The following is a 17,558-nucleotide window of genomic DNA, read 5'->3' as shown; positions in this document are numbered from 1 at the left end:
TGTGTTCGGTTCATCTCCCGCACCTCTGCCCTTACTTCTTCCCCTCCTTCCCAGAACCATGATAGGATCCTCACTTTTCACTTCACCAGCCTCCGCATTCAAAAGATCATCCTCTGTCATTTCCACCAACTCCAGCATGATGCCACCACCAAATACATCTTCCCCTCACCTTTCCATCAGCATTCCGTAGGGACCATTCCCTCCATGACACCCTGGTCCACTCCTCCTTCATCCTCAACTCTTCATCCCCTCCCCATGGCACCTTCCCATGCAACCGCAGAACGTGCAACACTTGCCCCTTTACCTCCTCCGTCCTCTTGTCCAAAGCCCAAACACTCCTTTCAGGTGAAGCAGTGTTTCTATTGCACCTCTTCAATTTGGTCTATTGTATTTGCTGCTCCCAATGCGGTCTCCTTGACATCGGGGAGACTAAGCTCAGACTGAGTGACCACTTTGCGAAACACCTTGGCTCAGTCCGCAAGCATGACCCAGACCTTCCTGTCGCTTGCCATTTCAACACACCTTCCTGCTCTCATGCCCAAATGTCTGTCCTTGGCCTGCTGCAATGTTCTGGTGAAGCCCAACACAAACTGGAGGAACAGCACCTCATCTTCTGATTAGGTACCTTACAGCCTTCTGGACTTAACACTGAGTTCAACAACTTCAGACCATGAACTCTCTCCTCCCTCGTGGCCCCTTTTTAAATCCAATTTTTAATCATTTTAATTTTTTAAAAATTTATTTGTTCATTTTTTTATATCTCTTTTTCCCCAAAGCCTCCTTTCCCCCCCCCCCCCACAGGGTTATCTGTCACGTGTTTTTATGTTTTGCTTTTACAGAGTGCTGACCTTGGTTAACACCGTCTGCTATCACCTTTATGCCACTCTCAGCTCTTTCTTTACTCTTTACCACTTTCATTAACACTCCCTTTGTCTTGTGTCCATGACATCTTTGTCAATCTCTCTTTAGCTGTCACTATCCCTGATCTTCTATCTCGTTCCACCTGTTCCACCCCCCTTAAACAGCTTAAAATCCATCATATTCCTACATCTTTTTAGCTCTGAAGAAGAGTCATACAGACCCAAAGTGTTAACTCTGTTTCTCTCTCCACAGATGCTGCCAGACCTGCTGAGCTGTTCCAGCATTTTCTGTTTTTATGTAGTATAAGGGTGCTTGGGCAGAGCAAGGGTTAATGTGGGACTGGGGAACAGTACCACCTGGGTTATAATGTAGAGAGCCACATGTGGGTAGACTGTAAGTAGAGTCTGTAGGAGCCAGCATGGAGACAGCACAAATGCAGGGCTGTACCTTGGAGATGTATATAGTTATGGGTTACCAATAAATGGTTTATGTTAAACCAGACAAGCCTCCAGACCTCAGTGAGACACTAAATAATCTTACAACAGTTTGCTCTTTTCCAATATAGCACTAAGTTTTGTCATCAAATACTTCTGGGGCTATTTTCAGCACCTGTGAAACATCTGGCTAATGGAGCCCTCCTAGCAAAAGAGTGCGGAGGGTAGAGAAAAAGTGTAACATATATACTATGCCTTTGAAAACTGTCCAAAATACTCTGTGCTAGAAATTGTTGGGGTGTGGGGTCATGAATTGCCCATGCCTGTTGCTGTGGAGATATGCAGCAAATTTTGTGCTGCCATCTCAGTTAAATAATTGTAGCATTGGTCCAAGCAGAGCCATCACACTCAACAAGAGTATGAGCAGCATTCACAGACAGAACAAGGTACAGACAACCTCCGCCTGTTAAAGGCAGTCTGTACCTCTTAAGGGAAGCTGCTCTGAATCACAAGGGGCTGCTGCTGCATGCTATTGCTGCAATTCTAAATAAGAAAATGAAGTATCGGAGCATAGAGAAGGCTCCCAAGTTCATGGATGTGGTGCTGGAGGTTTTATTGGTGGACATGGGTGGGAGGGGACCAGGTTTCTGCCATGGACCAGAAGGCCTTTAAGGACTGACCTCAGCAGGGAATGGGAGCAGAGAGACCGTGGAGGGTAGTTCCTGGACTCTTGCCCCAAGGAAATGGTAGCACAGCCATAAGGAGTGTAATGACCTCAAGTGGTCAAGGTGAGTTAATGCATCTACACATAATATCTCCTATCCACTGCACGACCAACTCTCAATACACCAAACATCTATCACTCACCCATCAGCAATCCCTGGCGTTCAGGACATTGAGCAGATGAGCCATAAGACTGGGATGACAACAGATCCCATTCACAATCCAAGATATTGGTACTCCACATCAGCATCACAAAAATCCCAATGATGATAGCTCTACACCCAAATCTCACTGCCCCTGCTTACTTCCAGCTATTGAACCATGGCTGGCACAGCACCCAATCACAGTGCAACACAATCACTGGTGGCCATCCAAGAAGCAGAACAGATCTGGCCGGGATAAGAAGTTTTCATCTCTTGCACCCTATGGAAAAGATGGTTCTCCACACCATGGGGCCAGCTGCACCAGAGTATGTGGCACCCAGTGTCACTGAGGACGTTGAGAATAATTGTATATTACTGTCTTATGCATGTTCACAACTCCCAGCTCAACCTCATTCTGATATCTGCCATGAACAGCAAGCAGCAAATGGCATAAGCATGGAACCTCTTGCTTTTCTCCTTACCTCCTTCCCTTATCCCCATATTCCCTTTCCAGATTTTGTGTTCTCAGACACCCAAGAACTGTTGCCTGCCCAGCCTCAGCACATCCAGGAAGAAGAGGGAGAGCATCGCTCTGATGGAGCGGCCCCGTCATTTGACCTGACATCTGCAGCCACCAGCTCAGATACTGGGTGGAATCATCCCAGATTTGCACTAAGTGCAGCAGCGGGTAGGTAAAAGGACATTTTTGCACTGCAACTTCTCAATCCCGCCACGTTAATCATGCATTCCCAGGAAATACACGTTTCGCTGGTAGGTGGCCTCCGATTTGCCTGCCATGCTGTCACCTCTCCGCCTCCTCATGCCAGACGCCATATTTAAAGTGCAGCTGCGCACACAACTCTCAGTGCCCTGAAAGGCAAGAAGACTGTTAGCCCCTGATTCCGTGATGCATCCCTGGGACTTCTGGACACTGCTGGAGCCCACTGCAATATCCTCTACCCCCACTGTAGCTGCATGAGGCCCATCAGTGTCACCAGTCCGGATTGGGAGGCGGTGGCAGTGGTGGCCGGTGTCAATGCTGCACAGAAGAGTTTTGCCATCCAGTGCAGAAAGAGGATGAATGATTTCATCCGTGCCACCAGGGTAAGGCAACTATCTCATCAGTCTAAACTCACACACTCACAAGCCCATCACATACTCACTGGCAACTCACTCACTGCCAGCTCAAAGGACATCGCCACTCACTCTCTCACCCACACCCTCACACCTCCATCTGGCCTCATCTACTCTGGAGACTGCCTCCTCAGCCCTCACCATCTTGAGGCCACTTGTACAGATCAACATGTGTCCCCACACACACCCTAGGATACCCCGTTTCCCCACTAATGCCCTAGCCCTGCAGCCTCTTCCCTTGTCTGAGGCCACCTCTCCCCCTTCCCAAGCAAGCCATAGCCCTGCAGCTGTTGAAACGCAACTCCCGGGGCTTATGGCTAGTCTCGTAAGTCGAGACCTGCCCATGAGCCCTGCTAAAAGTGATGTGTGCTGCCTCGAATGCCTGGCATTGATGGCCACAAGTGCTGCCTGAAGCAAGGTAGGCAAACTAACCTCAAAGTCCCAAGTGAAGTGCAACTTTCCAGGTGCACAATGCTTACGTTCAGTTGTGAAACATGTCAGCGTGCAATCACGTCGACGTACACGGATGATTCAGCATGGAGAGATGGTTTCAGTGAGCAGGGCTTATAATGATATGCAAATGTATTAAAATTAAGTTCCCGATGTGCGGCCACAGGAAACACGGTCTGCCATTAATTGGCAGAGTGGACGATTGCAAACTGATTTCACGATGGTGTGATATCGATTTTTGACATTCTCACCATATTGTCTGCTCATGCCCGCCATGACGCCTGAAGCCAGGATGCATGGAAAATTTAGCCCACTGTTTCTTTGAAGAGCTGAGGTCTAGGCAGGGTACTTTGAGGCTTGTCTATTTTCCAAAATTAAATTGCTTGTGGCAATAACTTCTTAAAACCATTACTATTTAGATCTCTATGTATATATTGAGACCTTTGCAAAAGGTTGGATCTTCTGCTCCTTCCAGATTGCTCTCCCAGTCATGTGATGTTGCATCATCATTATATCAGCATCATGTGCTTCTGATGTGCACCCTTTGCACTATATCTCCCCCAAGTCTTCATCCCAATCATATATACATACTCCTGCAACAGACCCCCAATGTCTCAGATTTCACAGGCTTAGTCTCTGATGTGTCTTGACCAAGTTCTCTGATCTTGTTCTGAGGAGATTCTGTACTTTCCTCTCTGTCAGTCTGAGTGTTCTTCTCCTGTGTGGCTGTAGAGCTTTGTCTTATTTCTTCTTCTTTCTCTTCAAAATATAAGTAGTAAGCCCAAGTTTCTACTGGCTTTCTTTCCAATGATACTAAGCACTGCAGTTTCTCTTTATGATACCATGATCAATCTTAAATCTGTACGATCTCGGTTGTGGAGTTCTTTCAATGATTTGCCTTCTCTCTGTTGTTCTTATATCCATACTCTGTTCCCTGGGCTTCAGCATCGGTAACTCACTTGCTCTGCACCTGTGGTTAAAGTAACGAGCCTGTTTGTTTGTCTGTTTTTCCTCGCACTATTTCACCCTCTCATTGTTTGTGGTGATATTGGGTTTAAGTTTCTGTGTCAGAGATGGAAGTTGTGTTCTCAATCTCGTTCCCATCAATAACTCAGATTGAGAAAAACCATTTTGATGTGGTGACATTTGATAACTCAGTAGAGCTAGATTAAGGTCTTCATTCTTCTTCAGCAAACCTTGGATGGTTCGTACATCTCTCTCAGCCTCTCCATTTGCTTGTCGTGAATTGGTTATGTGAATGAATCTGTATCCCTTAGCAAAACTATGGAATAACTCATTAGCAAATTGCAGCCCACTGTCTGACATAACAACATCCGGAATGCCACATATTGCATAAATTCTATTCAGTGATTGAATGACTGTTTCCGCTGTGGAGCTTTGCAAATTGTTTACTTCAATCCACCTTGAGTAGTAATCAATGACAGCAAGGAATTTTTTCCCCTTAAAATCAAATAAGTACATTCTCTGGCACTTCTACGGCCTTGATGGAAAAGAAGAAGTCGATAACAAAAACAGAATTACCTGGAAAAACTCAGCAGGTCTGGCAGCATCGGTGGATAAGAGAAGAGTTGACGTTTTGAGTCCTCATGACCCTTCAACAGAACTGAGTGAAAATAGGAGAGGGGTGAAATATAAGCTGGTTTAAGGTGGGGGGGGGGTGGTGGGGGGAGAGAAGTAGGGGGTGGCGTGGTTGTAGGGACAAGCAAGCAGTGATAGGAGCAGATAATCAAAAGATGTCACAGACAAAAAAACAAAAGAACACAGAGGTGTTGAAGGTGGTGATATTATCTAAACGAATGTGCTAATTAAGAATGGATGGCAGGGCACTCAAGGTACAGCTCTAGTGGGGGTGGGGTGGAAAGACTAGCAGGGCATAAAAGGTTTAAAAATAATGGAAATAGGTGGGAAAAGAAAAATCTATATAAATTATTGGAAAAAACAAAAGGAAGGGGGAAGAAACAGAAAGGGGGTGGGGATGGAGGTGGGAGTTCAAGATCTAAAGTTGATGAATTCAATATTCAGTCCGGAAGGCTGTAAAGTGCCTAGTCAGAAGATGAGGTGCTGTTCCTCCAGTTTGCGTTGGGCTTCACTAGAACAATGCAGCAAGCCAAGGACAGACATGTGGGCAAGAGAGCAGGGTGGAGTGTTAAAATGGCAAGCAACAGGGAGGTTTGGGTCATTCTTGTGGACAGACCGCAGGTGTTCTGCAAAGCGGTCGCCCAGTTTACATTTGGTCTCTCCAATGTAGAGGAGACCGCATTGGGAGCAACGAATGCAGTAGGGGGAAATGCAAGTGAAATGATGCTTCACTTGAAAGGAGTGTTTGGGCCCTTGGACGGTGAGGAGAGAGGAAGTGAAGGTGCAGGTGTTGCATCTTTTGCGTGGGCATGGGGAGGTCCATAGGTGGGGGTTGAGGAGTAGGGGGTGATGGAGGAGTGGACCAGGGTGTCCCGGAGGGAACGATCCCTATGGAATGCCGCTGGGGGGGGTTGGGTGAAGGGAAGATATGTTGGTGGTGGCATCATGCTGGAGTTGGCGGAAATGGCGGAGGATGATCCTTTGAATGCGGAGGCTGGTGGGGTGATAGGTGAGGACAAGGGGGACCCTGTCATGTTTCTGGGAGGGAGGAGAAGGCGTGAGGGTGGATGCGCGGGAGATGGGCCGGACACAGTTGAGGGCCCTGTCAACGACCGTGGGTGGAAAACCTCAGTTAAGGTAGAAGGAGGACATGTCAAGGAACTGTTTTTGAAGGTAGCATCATCAGAACAGATGCGATGGAGGTGAAGGAACTGAGAGAATGGGATGGAGTCCTTATAAAGCGGGGTGTGAGGAGCTGTATTTGAGGTAGCTGTGGGAGTCGGTAGGCTTGTAATGGATATTGGTGGACCAGAAATTCACCAGAAATTGAGACAGAGAGGTCAAGGAAGGGAAGGGAAGTGTCAGAGATGGACCATGTGAAAATGATGGAGGGGTGGAGACTGGAAGCAAAATTAATAAATTTTTCAAGTCCCGATGAGAGCATGAAGCAGCACCGGAGTAATCATCGATGTAGCGGAGAAAGAGTTGTGGAAGGGGGCCGGAGTAGGACTGGAACAAGGAAAGTTCCACATACCCCATAAAGAGACAGGCATAGCTGGGGCCCATGCAGATACCCATAGCCACACCTTTTATTTAGAGGAAGTGAGAGGAGTTAAAGGAGAAATTGTTCAGCCAGACAGAGGAGAGTAGTGGTGGATGGGGATTGTTCGGGCCTCTGTTCGAGGAAGAAGCTAAAGGCCCTCAGACCATCTTGGTGGGGGATGGAGGTGTAGAGGGATTGGACGTCCATGGTGAAGAGGAAGCGGTTAGGGCCAGGGAACTGGACATAGTTGATGTGACGTAAGGTGTCAGAGGAATCACGGATGTAGGTGGGGAGAGACTGGACAAAGGGAGAGAGAAGGGAGTCAAGATAACGAGAAATGAGTTCCGTGGGGCAGGAACAGGCTGACACGATCGGTCTACCGGGACAGCCCTGTTTGTGGGTTTTGGGTAGGAGGTAGAAGTGGGCCGTCCAAGGTTGGGTGACTATCAGGTTGGAAGCTGTGGGAGGAAGATCTCCAAAGGAGGTGAGGTCAGTGACAGTCCTGGAAACAATGGCTTGATGTTCAGTGGTGGGGTCACGGTCCAGGGAGAGGTAGGAGGAAGTGTCTGCAATAGTGGTTCTTTTTGCTCTTGGCTATTTACTGCACACATTATGACAATTTGAAATAATTTATTCTTTAGAATGTGTAATGCCTGGCCACCAAACTGATTGCTGGACACTTGCATGACATTTTGCTATCCCTAAGTGATTTTGGTGAAATCTTTGAAGAATATCAAGTCAAAGTGCTATCGGCACGACTGTTCTCTCAATGAAGCCTAGTAAATCGTCAATGTCTATGAGCTGCTTGCACTGTTTAAAGTTTTACTGTTGTAGGAGATATAGTCCGGCAATTCTTCCAGACAACATTCTCTTATCTGGAGATATTCGTCACCTTGCTGCTGTGCTTGTTTTATTTCCTGCAACCATTTTGCAGTCGTTGGTAAGTGTGAGTAATTAGGGATGTATATGCTTCCAGCTCCTTGATGAAATGTAAATCCTCTTGTCTGGTGCCTTCTGATGATCTCCATGGCAGTGTGTCTGCTGTTGTTTGATACTTCCCTTGAACATGCTCAATTATGGAGTTCATATCTCATTAATTTTAATCTGAATCGCTGGATTCGGGGTGGCATTTTCACGATTTCTTTCATGTTCAGAAGAGTTACCAAAGGTTTATGGTCTGTTTCATTTTTGAACCACAATCCCATAATATAGTCTGAGAACTTTTTGCATGCCCATGTTGCAGCTGATGTTTCCTTTTGGATTGTGGCATATCTTTGTTCTTTTTCTGATAATGACCTTGAGACATAGTAAACTGGTCTACTTTTGCCATCTCTCTGAACTTGAAATAATACTGCCCCCAGACCTGTTGATGATGTATCTGCTGCCTTTACGGATGGTAGTTCTGGGTCGTAATGTGCCAAAATTTCAGAGGAGATTCTTCTTTTGTATGGTTGGGTGTAGAGCAATAACTATTATTTTACATCAAGGGTAGTCAAGCCAGGATAGTACGTCAGGAGTGATGTTGTGTATTGGTGTAATACTCGTTCGTATATATGAGTCAGGCATTGCGTCATTATGTGTTCCATGATCTGTTCTAGGTGACCACAGTCGCATACAGAGCAGTTTTTAATTTTCCATTTGTACATCAGGTATCCACATCTGCTGTTGTACGGTTTGTACAGATGGGATTTAGGATGCCCATGAACCTCATGGGAGGTTGAAACCAGGGACCTTCTGTGTCAGGTCTTTCACAAAGTGTTTGTTTGTAACTTCTTGTGTGGACAATTTGATTTTCCAAGCTTCTTCAGAGTTGAAATCACATTGCCTGAGATTGTGTACATGACTTCGAGCGGAGGTGGGGGACATCGGTGAGAACCTGGTGGATGGGGAGGCATTCGTTTTCCTCAATTCACTGAGTTTCATGGAGGGTCACTGCATTGTGGTAAATCGCTGCGGGGTGGGGGTTGGGGGGGAGGGAACATGGAGTGATGTGTGCCAGCATGGGTAGCCAGGGTGTTGGAGCTGGCTTGAGAATTCCAGTGATGTACCTCATTGCACTGTTCAGTTGGACATCAACCAGTCAAGTATGGCTACTTCTGATCCATACCATTGCACAGTACTCAGTTAAAGTACAGGAGGGTCATTGCTGAAGTTCATAGTACTGGGGCTGAGGCTCCCAAACTGGTGTTTGCCTGTTTCTGGATCAAGTTGACTCTTGACTTCATCTTGGTGGCTACCTTCTTCATGTGGCTGTGGAAGTTTAGTGTGCGGTCAAGCTTCACTCCAAGGTAAGTCATCCTGAGGTCGTTGCAGAAGGTCACATTCAGGGTGCATTTAGCATTCTTGTTATCAAGATGAAATACGGTTACTGTCGTTTTGTAGAGGTTTGGTTTGAGCCCCCATTTTTGGAATGACAAGGATGTTGAGGTCCCTGTTCAAAGTGGACTCAATGTCTTCGAAAATGACTGCTTACGTTGCGAACGCAACATCATCCACATGTGCAAATTTGCACAACTTTGTTGATGGCATGTCTCTCATGTAGGCATTGAAAAAGTTCTTTAATCTTTTCAAAATCATTTTGCTGCTTCATGTTCCAGCACCACTGTTGACTCTATCTCAGCAGCTGACTCAAAGGCTCATTGACTTTTGCCAAATTTGATAGGAACTTGCTTGCTTAGTTGACCATCCTGAGGAATCAATGAAGCTCAGTAATGTTCCTGGGTTGTGGAAACTCTGATTACTTTTGTTTTTTATGGATCAACTGTGATTCCAGTGGCTTGTACTATGTGACCTGGAAACTTGATCATAGGTTTGGCAAACTCACATTTTTCATTCAACGTTAGGCCTACATCCTGTAAAACTCTCAGGACTGTTTTAACTCTTCAGGTCATCCTCTTCTCTTGTGGAGCCATGCAAAAGGGTACGTGGTCCACATGGCATATTACTCTTTCCATGCCTTCTAGGGTTTGAGACATTGTTCTCTGGAAAATTTCAGGAAGGGATACAATTTGTTTTATATTCGTGGGCATCACTGGCCCATCCCTAACTGCCCTTGTTAAGAGGGCATTTAAGAGTCAACCACATTGCTGTGGATCTGGAGTCACATGTAGGACAGATCAGGTAAGTATGGCAGATTTCCTTCCCTAAAGAGCCAGGTGGGTTTTTACAACAATTGGTAATTGTTTCGTGGTCATCATTAGATTTTTAATTCCAGATTTTTATCGAATTCAAATTCCACATTCTAATGTGGTGGGATTCAAACCTGGGCCCCAAAGCATTACCCTGGATCTCTGGATTACTAGCCCAGTGACAATGCCACTATGCTCTGCCTTCCAAGTGGTAATCTATTGAAGCAATAATGGACGAATGGTGTTATAAGTGTGGTCAGCAATCTGAATTCTTTGTCCAGAGACAACTGCCAAAATCCACTGTTTGCATCTGATTTGGTGAATAGGGTGCTCTTGGCTAGTTTGGCAAGATTCTCATCCATTGAGACCATTATGTGGATCTCACGTTCCACTGATTTGTTTAGTTGAGTTAAGTCCACACAGGTTCTTATACAGCTGTTTGGCTTTGGGACGGCGATCATTCCTGAACACCATTTTATTGGGGCATGGTGACTGGTGAGATAACCCCTTACTGTTGCATCTTATCGTTTTCACCTTTGACTTTGTCAAACAGTGGATGAGAGACTTTTCTTGGTGTAAAGAGGCAAATTGGTTTGGCAACAGCATGGTACTTGGTCTATAATTTCCCTGTTGCTGTAAATAATTTTGGAAATTCATTCTTGAAATTACAGCTGTAATGCTCATCAGCAATTTCATTACTTTATAGATTAGCTTCAATTTTAAGCATGCCTTTCTGTTTAGTCGAGAGCATCCTTGACTTGAATGACATAGAGAAATCTTTGAACCTCTCTATCTTTATACTTCAACTTTGCCATGAGTTGGCCTTTGACTTTTAATGTAGTCCCACCAGAACCTTGTAATTTGATAGATGAGGGTTACAATGTAATCTGCTTGAGCCATTTAACTTTTTATGATAAAACAGTAACCCCTGCTCCTGTGTTACACTCTGTAGAGTGTCCACCCACTTTGAGTTTAATACTCCAATACTTAGTATTTACCTTTCCCAAGTACGTTACTTCCTTTGCTTGTAGGTCTTCCACTTCTTTAATGCTGCTTTGGTTTCAAATTTTCTCCCTCTTCTTACAGGTTGTCAATGTCTTCGAATGACAGGCAGTATTGAAGTGGCCTCTTTTCCCACAGTTGTGGCACCCTGCTCCCCTTGCTGGGCAATCTTCTCAGTTGTGCAGCTTGTTTCCAGCTTACAAATGACATTTCAAGATGGCGATTGGCGTGGTTCCCCCATTTGGGCAGGCTTAGACTTTGGCGCACTTTCTTTCTTAGAACCTACATACTGAATGGTCTCATTCAATAGTACCATGGGACCTCTCCTTTGCCACAGACGCCTTATTCAGTTTTCCGAGCTCAGTTTACATCATGATTTGTACTGCTTTCGTTAATGTTAAATCCTCTCGTTTGTGAGAGATCTGATAATGCTTCATCCAGGACCCCAATGATGATTCTGTCACAAATCAACTTGTTCCTTAAGGTTCCATAATCACAGTTCCCTGCCAACCTATATAGATTGGTGATAAACGAATCCATGGTTTTGCCTGGTCTTTCTTTCTGTTGTTAAATTTAACCCTTTCAATTATTAGGTTCCAATGGATGGTGAAATATGAATCAAAAGCTTGCAGGACTTCCTTGTAATAAGTTGAAGTCTCATCAATCACCTGTCTTGCTATCATGTCATCAGCAATAGATCAAACTGATAAAGTAATGTACTGACCTGGCCTTTTTGACCTATTTTGTGTAAGCCAGAAGTAGTTTTGTACCTTGTGAAGCTCTTTCTTCAGTTGTCCCAGTTCTGGGCCTGTTGCAAGCCTTCAGTGGTCCAAAATGGTTCTGACAGCGCTAGTGTAGGTTCCATGCTTCTACACAGCCCTGGAATTGTTCCTGCTTCTGTGCTGCTGCTTGCTACTTCGGGCTTGTGGTCACTGCCATGTGGACTCTGTGTCTGTTTCTCAGCTTGCATCTGTTGCACCCGTGATGTTCCTACTCCATGGTGAGTGTTGAAATTTTGTTCTTCTTTCAAGGATCTCTTGACTTACCAAGGTCTGTAGCTGCATCTTAAAGTTTTCTGGGTCTTTTACCCCCTGTCCACTGCCACTGTGTTTCTTTATGTTGTTGGAGTCTAGGCGGGGTTGTTTGGGGCTTGTCTTTTCTCCCAAAGTAAGCTGTTCAAGACTATAGTTTCTGGAAAAACCATTAATTTTTATTTGCAACTATGTACATATTGCAAACCTCTCTATGAGGTTTGAACTTCTGTTGCTTCCAGATCTCTCTCTCTCAGTTATGTGATGTTACATCAGTATCATGTGCTTCTGATGTTAACTCTTTACTCTAAAGATACTGGTACTGTATGTGTCTTAGAGGCTGGTTATGAAATGGGATCTGTACATGGTGTGTCAGTTGGCATAAGTGGGCTGCAGCCAGGCAAGGTGCACCAGCATACCAGAGGGAGAGGGTGCAGCTAAGTTCAGCTGCAGGGGACAGGAGTCTCCGGCTTCCGTAGCACGATCTCCAGCAGTGCTCGTGATCCAAATTTCATGCCCTTTGGATTTAAATAATTTTATTAATTAAACAATATTTTTTTACCTGCATTTCTGAGTATCTTGCTGGTGATCCTTTTACAGTTACAGTTCCTTGTGGGAATTTAAAATGTTTTCAAATGCCATTACCTTAGTAACAAGAATTATTTAGAAAATATTCTTCCAATGGGCAAAGGGAGATTCATTAAAAGAAGATTCAGACTAACCTCGATCTCACTTTGCTGAGTTGCTATTGCGTCCTGTCCTGCATCTGAATTTTTCAATCCTCATGTTGCATACAATGGAAAATGCATGCAAATCATGTTACTGTGAGTTTTCTTCTTCACTGCACAGGCAATGACTGGAAGAGTGTTTCACCCACTCAAGATAAAAGTTTACTCCTGTGTCTTTATGCCATGTCCACCTTGGAATGTTCCTCACATTGATCATTTGGTCTAATCTATGGCCAGTTAAATTTTCTGAGTGTTTTCAGACCATGTTAATCATTTTACAAAATGACTGAATGCTTGAATAGTTGAGGCAAGTACATTTTACAGGAAGGACAACAAAGAATTCATGTGCATGTGTTGGAACTTGGATTATTTTATTCAATATTTGCAAAGTTTCTTTATATAGAAGTAATTTATATTAAAACTCAAATAAAGACAACACTTCTCCTCATTTTACCAATTTTCCTCTATCTCTTTCCCTTCCATCTCCTTTTCTCACAAAGGTTTGACTCCTTGCGAGAGCAATAGTTTCACTGGCATCAGCTCAGCTCTTCTATCTCACTCAAATTACTATTATTAATGTGATTCTTGGCAATGGGTATCGGTCACCTATTTGACTATGGTGTAAACCTAATGATGCCAAATTCTGCGCTTAAGCCATACATCCACATTTCCTGCAGGGATTGCCCACCTAATTTGTTATGGGGATCAGTTCAGGGGTGAACAGGACGGTGGTGGGCTAACCTGTTTTACCTGTTTTACGCATTCTTCCCACCTCACTTTGAGGGCATGTAAAATCCAGCCCCTCATACTATTATTGCTAAGGCCAGTTCTAGTACCTGTACCATTATCTGCACTTAGGTCAGCTAACCCAGTATGAAGTGTGAATTGGATCTGTGGTCATCCAATCTGTATGGTTCATCGATTCATTTTCACTCCTGATCAATAATCTGAAGTACAAGATCACCCACCATGGCCAGGATTTCCTGGTCGGCGAGCGGGGAGCGTAGCCCGCTCACTGACAAATAAAATGATGCAGGTTGACGTTGGGTGGAACTCTCGACGTCACCCCGCCTCATTTCAACTTTCAGTTGGCGGGGGCTCAGCAGAATCAGCTGTGTGCCCGCCTACCTGTCAATGGCCAATTGAGGCCATTGACAAAGTCGTTAAAGTAATTAAACTTTCGCAAGGAGTCAAACCTTTGTGAGAAAAGGAGATGGAAGGGAAAGAGATAGGGGAAAATCGGTAAACTTAAGGTTGGTGGGCAGACCAGGTGCCCTGGTGGGCTTAAGAAAAAGCATGAAACCTCATCCACGGGTGGGATGAGGTTTCATGTAGGTTTTAAAATTTTTAATAAAAGTGTCAATGAAAGTGATGGATATATCCCAACTCATGTGACAGTGTCACATAAGGGGACACATCAGGGAAATTTATCTGATTTGATTTTAAAATTTTTGTGGACAGGAGCCGATCTCCCTGAGGCAGCACTTAGCCTCAGGGCGATGAGTGCACTCTTTCGCACGTGTGCTTGAAAGAGCGCACTCTCAGCTCAGGGAATTCCCCCCCTCCGCCTGCACAGGGAGCGCATAGCACTTCCTTGCGGACGTAATGCTGGGCAGGCCTTAATTGACCTGCCCATGTAAAATGGCGGCGTGCCCCCAATCAGGGGCGCCGATTGGAGGCGCACCTCTACAAGCCCGCTCCTCAACATCCCCCCACCGATGGGGGGAAAACTCTGCCCTATATTGCAGAATTCACCCAAAATCTGTGTTAAAAATCAAGCATGTTCTACAATCTGGTGATCCACTCTACTAGATTACTGCATTGTCAACAATGGTGAAAAATACCTCTGATGAACTGAGACACTAGAAGAGTTTATTACAATCAAGTTTGTATTATCATTTACATTGTAGCAACTATAGGAAAAATGCTTCTTGAATTTTGATTTATGACCATTACAAAACTGAAAATCAAGATAAATAATATCTTCTAACCTGAGCTTTGACCTTGTCTTGTTGAATAAGAAAATGTATTCATCCAGGATGTAGAATACTAACTCTGAGCACTTCCAGATTAGATTAACATGGGTTTCATACAGTAAAAACCTTCTTTTGCACGATAGAAAAAACAATCTGCTCTAACACCAGTATCAGAAGTGTGTTATCTACAATGCCAGTGTGAATTTTTAAATACTCAAATCAAATGTCCCTCAGGCTAGCAATTGTTCACGGAGATTAGAAGGTCACCTTACTGGAAATCATAGGCAAAAATCTGAATCTGATAACCCCATGGTGCATCATAATGGGTACACTAAAGGGTAATGTAATTTGTTGTAATGAACCCTTTGCAAAGAATTCAAATACAGTGGCACAACTAAAAGATTAGTAAGATTCATGAAACCTATATTTTGCTATCTCATTTTAGCTCCCTAGAAAGATAAAACTAGCATCACTTTAGAAATATATGAAAGTTCTTCACATATTGTTATTATAAAAGTATGATTCCGAAGTGCTGAGAGTATTCTTATAAAAGCAATAGGGTAGCAATTTTCCGGTCGACAGGATCTCATAAACAACAACTAGGTGCATGGTCAATTAACCTCTTTTAGCAGTGCTGACTGAGGAGTAAATGTTAGCCAGAATGTTAAGAATTCTCCCTACTTTGCTTCAAATAGAGCCATGGGATCGATAACATCCACTGGAGCAGGCTTTAGCACTTCAGTTGAACATTTCATCCAATAGGTAATGCAAGAAGCTATATAGCAACCTGGACGGTGGTGGTTTAGCCATTAGACCTGTTTTACGCGTTCTACATATCTACATAAAATTATGTAGATATCTTTAATATGAAGAAATATGTCATCTTACACCTGCAGAAAGGTTTCAAATGTTGGCAGACATTTGAAAAATAGGGGGGTGGGGGGTGGGTGGAGAGTTGGGGTGGGGCACTATCTTTCCTGTTAGTTGTCCCCAATCTTGGTTCATGCCATGAAGAATAGATAGTATCAGAGAATGGGAAACATGTGTCTTTCATATTACTCATGCCTTGTTTATACCAACCTTATCTCTCCTTGGGTAAGGGAGTTTATTGTCCAAAATAAATCAACTATTTTCTTACCATGTGGCTGGATGTGATTTTCTTTGAAAAAGTAGTTTCCTGAGACCACTACAAAAATTAAATCTGCAGCCATAACTTTAATAACTGGAATGAATTAATTGGTGTGATTTGTTTGCAACCTGTAATAATCTGTGTTTCATGTCTGCAGGGTTTGAGTTTTGGACTTGATTTACTATTACAGGGCAAATGATCGATATTTCAATCCAAGATGGACATTTTCTTTGCTTCTTATACCTAACTGGAAACAGGAAATATGAAAATCAGGAGAATTGGCTGTGGAGGCTAATTTCTGATTTTGTCAAACCTAACATAAGCTATGAATTCCAATTGAATTGGAATCCATTGATGTTGATGCCAAAAAAAAGCTAGTTAATTCATTTCACTTTAAAAGGTCCTGGCAAAATGGAGTAGGTAGCTTCCTCTAATTAGACTTTGTTCCATTATACGCAAAATGTGCATGAACCATGGTACATGGAGAAATAACTGCCACAATGGCCCTGAACACGGAGAGAGAGTTACTCTCTATAATAATGTGCATACTACCACCAATTTCACAAGAAATCATTTCTGAGACTTCACTTACCTGAACCTATGCTGTTTGGGGTGATTTGTGCTTCTGAAAATGAATCTTTGACCATTGCAGCTAGTTCCATACTTTTAGTTGAGGCTGCAATAGTGAATGAACAGCGCAAGGGTGGATATCTGTCTCAAACTACTTCCTGATTTCTGACCCTGCTTCCCCTTGTAAGCAGTATTTGAGAATTGCCAGCATTAAGCATCTGAGCTTGAACACTTAAAATTAGATTGGAGTAGTGTAGAAAGCATACACCTGTGTCAGATCCAAACTCTTAAGGTCATATTGCTCTCCTAGGGGTGAAACAATGTATGTGCTGCTGAAGCACACCTGAGTCAGAATGAGGAGAAGTACCAGGAGTGAAATAACATTTGTTTCACTTTGGAGAGAGAGGTGCAAAAGTAACCTTTTAGATACATGAGAAGGAAAAACACCTTCAGAAAAGTAATTTCTCAGGTAGAAAAACAAATTATATTGTGATAGACACCACAAACTGCCCCCTTGTCTTCATGTGAGGTATAAGACTGAAAGTAAACAGTGACATCAGTTGTTATAACTGCTGCCTCAGTTGTCCAAATTTGATGATGTAATCTGCATTTTCTGTCTTCTGGGTGTTAATTGTATCCCAAATGGTTAAGAATGCCTGTGAATTAGTGATCAAAAAGGATTGGTCCCCTTTTGGGAATGGGTCTTATAAGACACTGTGGCAGGTTTGAAATTGCAAATGTACATGACATGATCATTACGCTATGAAAGTATCAACTCACAAAAAGTATATATCCTACTAAATTTAAAAAACCTTCATTACACCATATAAATTGATATAATAATAAAATAATACAGAAGCAACAAAGCAGTTCAAATTTATGGATTGTCCTGTGCAGTCAATGTGTCTGAAAAATCCATGACTAAATGGTAGCATCCTTTCATTAAAAATAAAAACTGTGAGAAGGTTATATCTAAACGATTGCATTTTTAATAGATCACATTTACGATGGATGTACACTTCCTTATTACCATTTTTAATGAATGATAGTTTTACAAAAGTTTATCTTCAGTTACTTTCTGCACTTGACTAAAATAGGGTGGAAGCT

At 43.5% G+C, this 17,558-nt stretch overlaps 1 protein-coding gene across 1 annotated transcript in view; it reads right to left on the bottom strand.

Annotated features, from left to right (window-relative positions):
- nrxn1a (neurexin 1a) overlaps positions 1–17,558 on the bottom strand; it is a 2,049,839-nt gene that overhangs the window by 956,239 nt on the left and 1,076,042 nt on the right. The window lies entirely within an intron of this gene.

Source organism: Carcharodon carcharias, chromosome 2 (assembly GCF_017639515.1).
Source record: "Carcharodon carcharias isolate sCarCar2 chromosome 2, sCarCar2.pri, whole genome shotgun sequence".
NCBI classification, from domain to species: Eukaryota; Metazoa; Chordata; class Chondrichthyes; order Lamniformes; family Lamnidae; genus Carcharodon; species Carcharodon carcharias.
The sequence above is the reverse complement of the archived record's forward strand: the minus strand, read 5'-3'. Positions and strand labels throughout refer to the sequence as shown.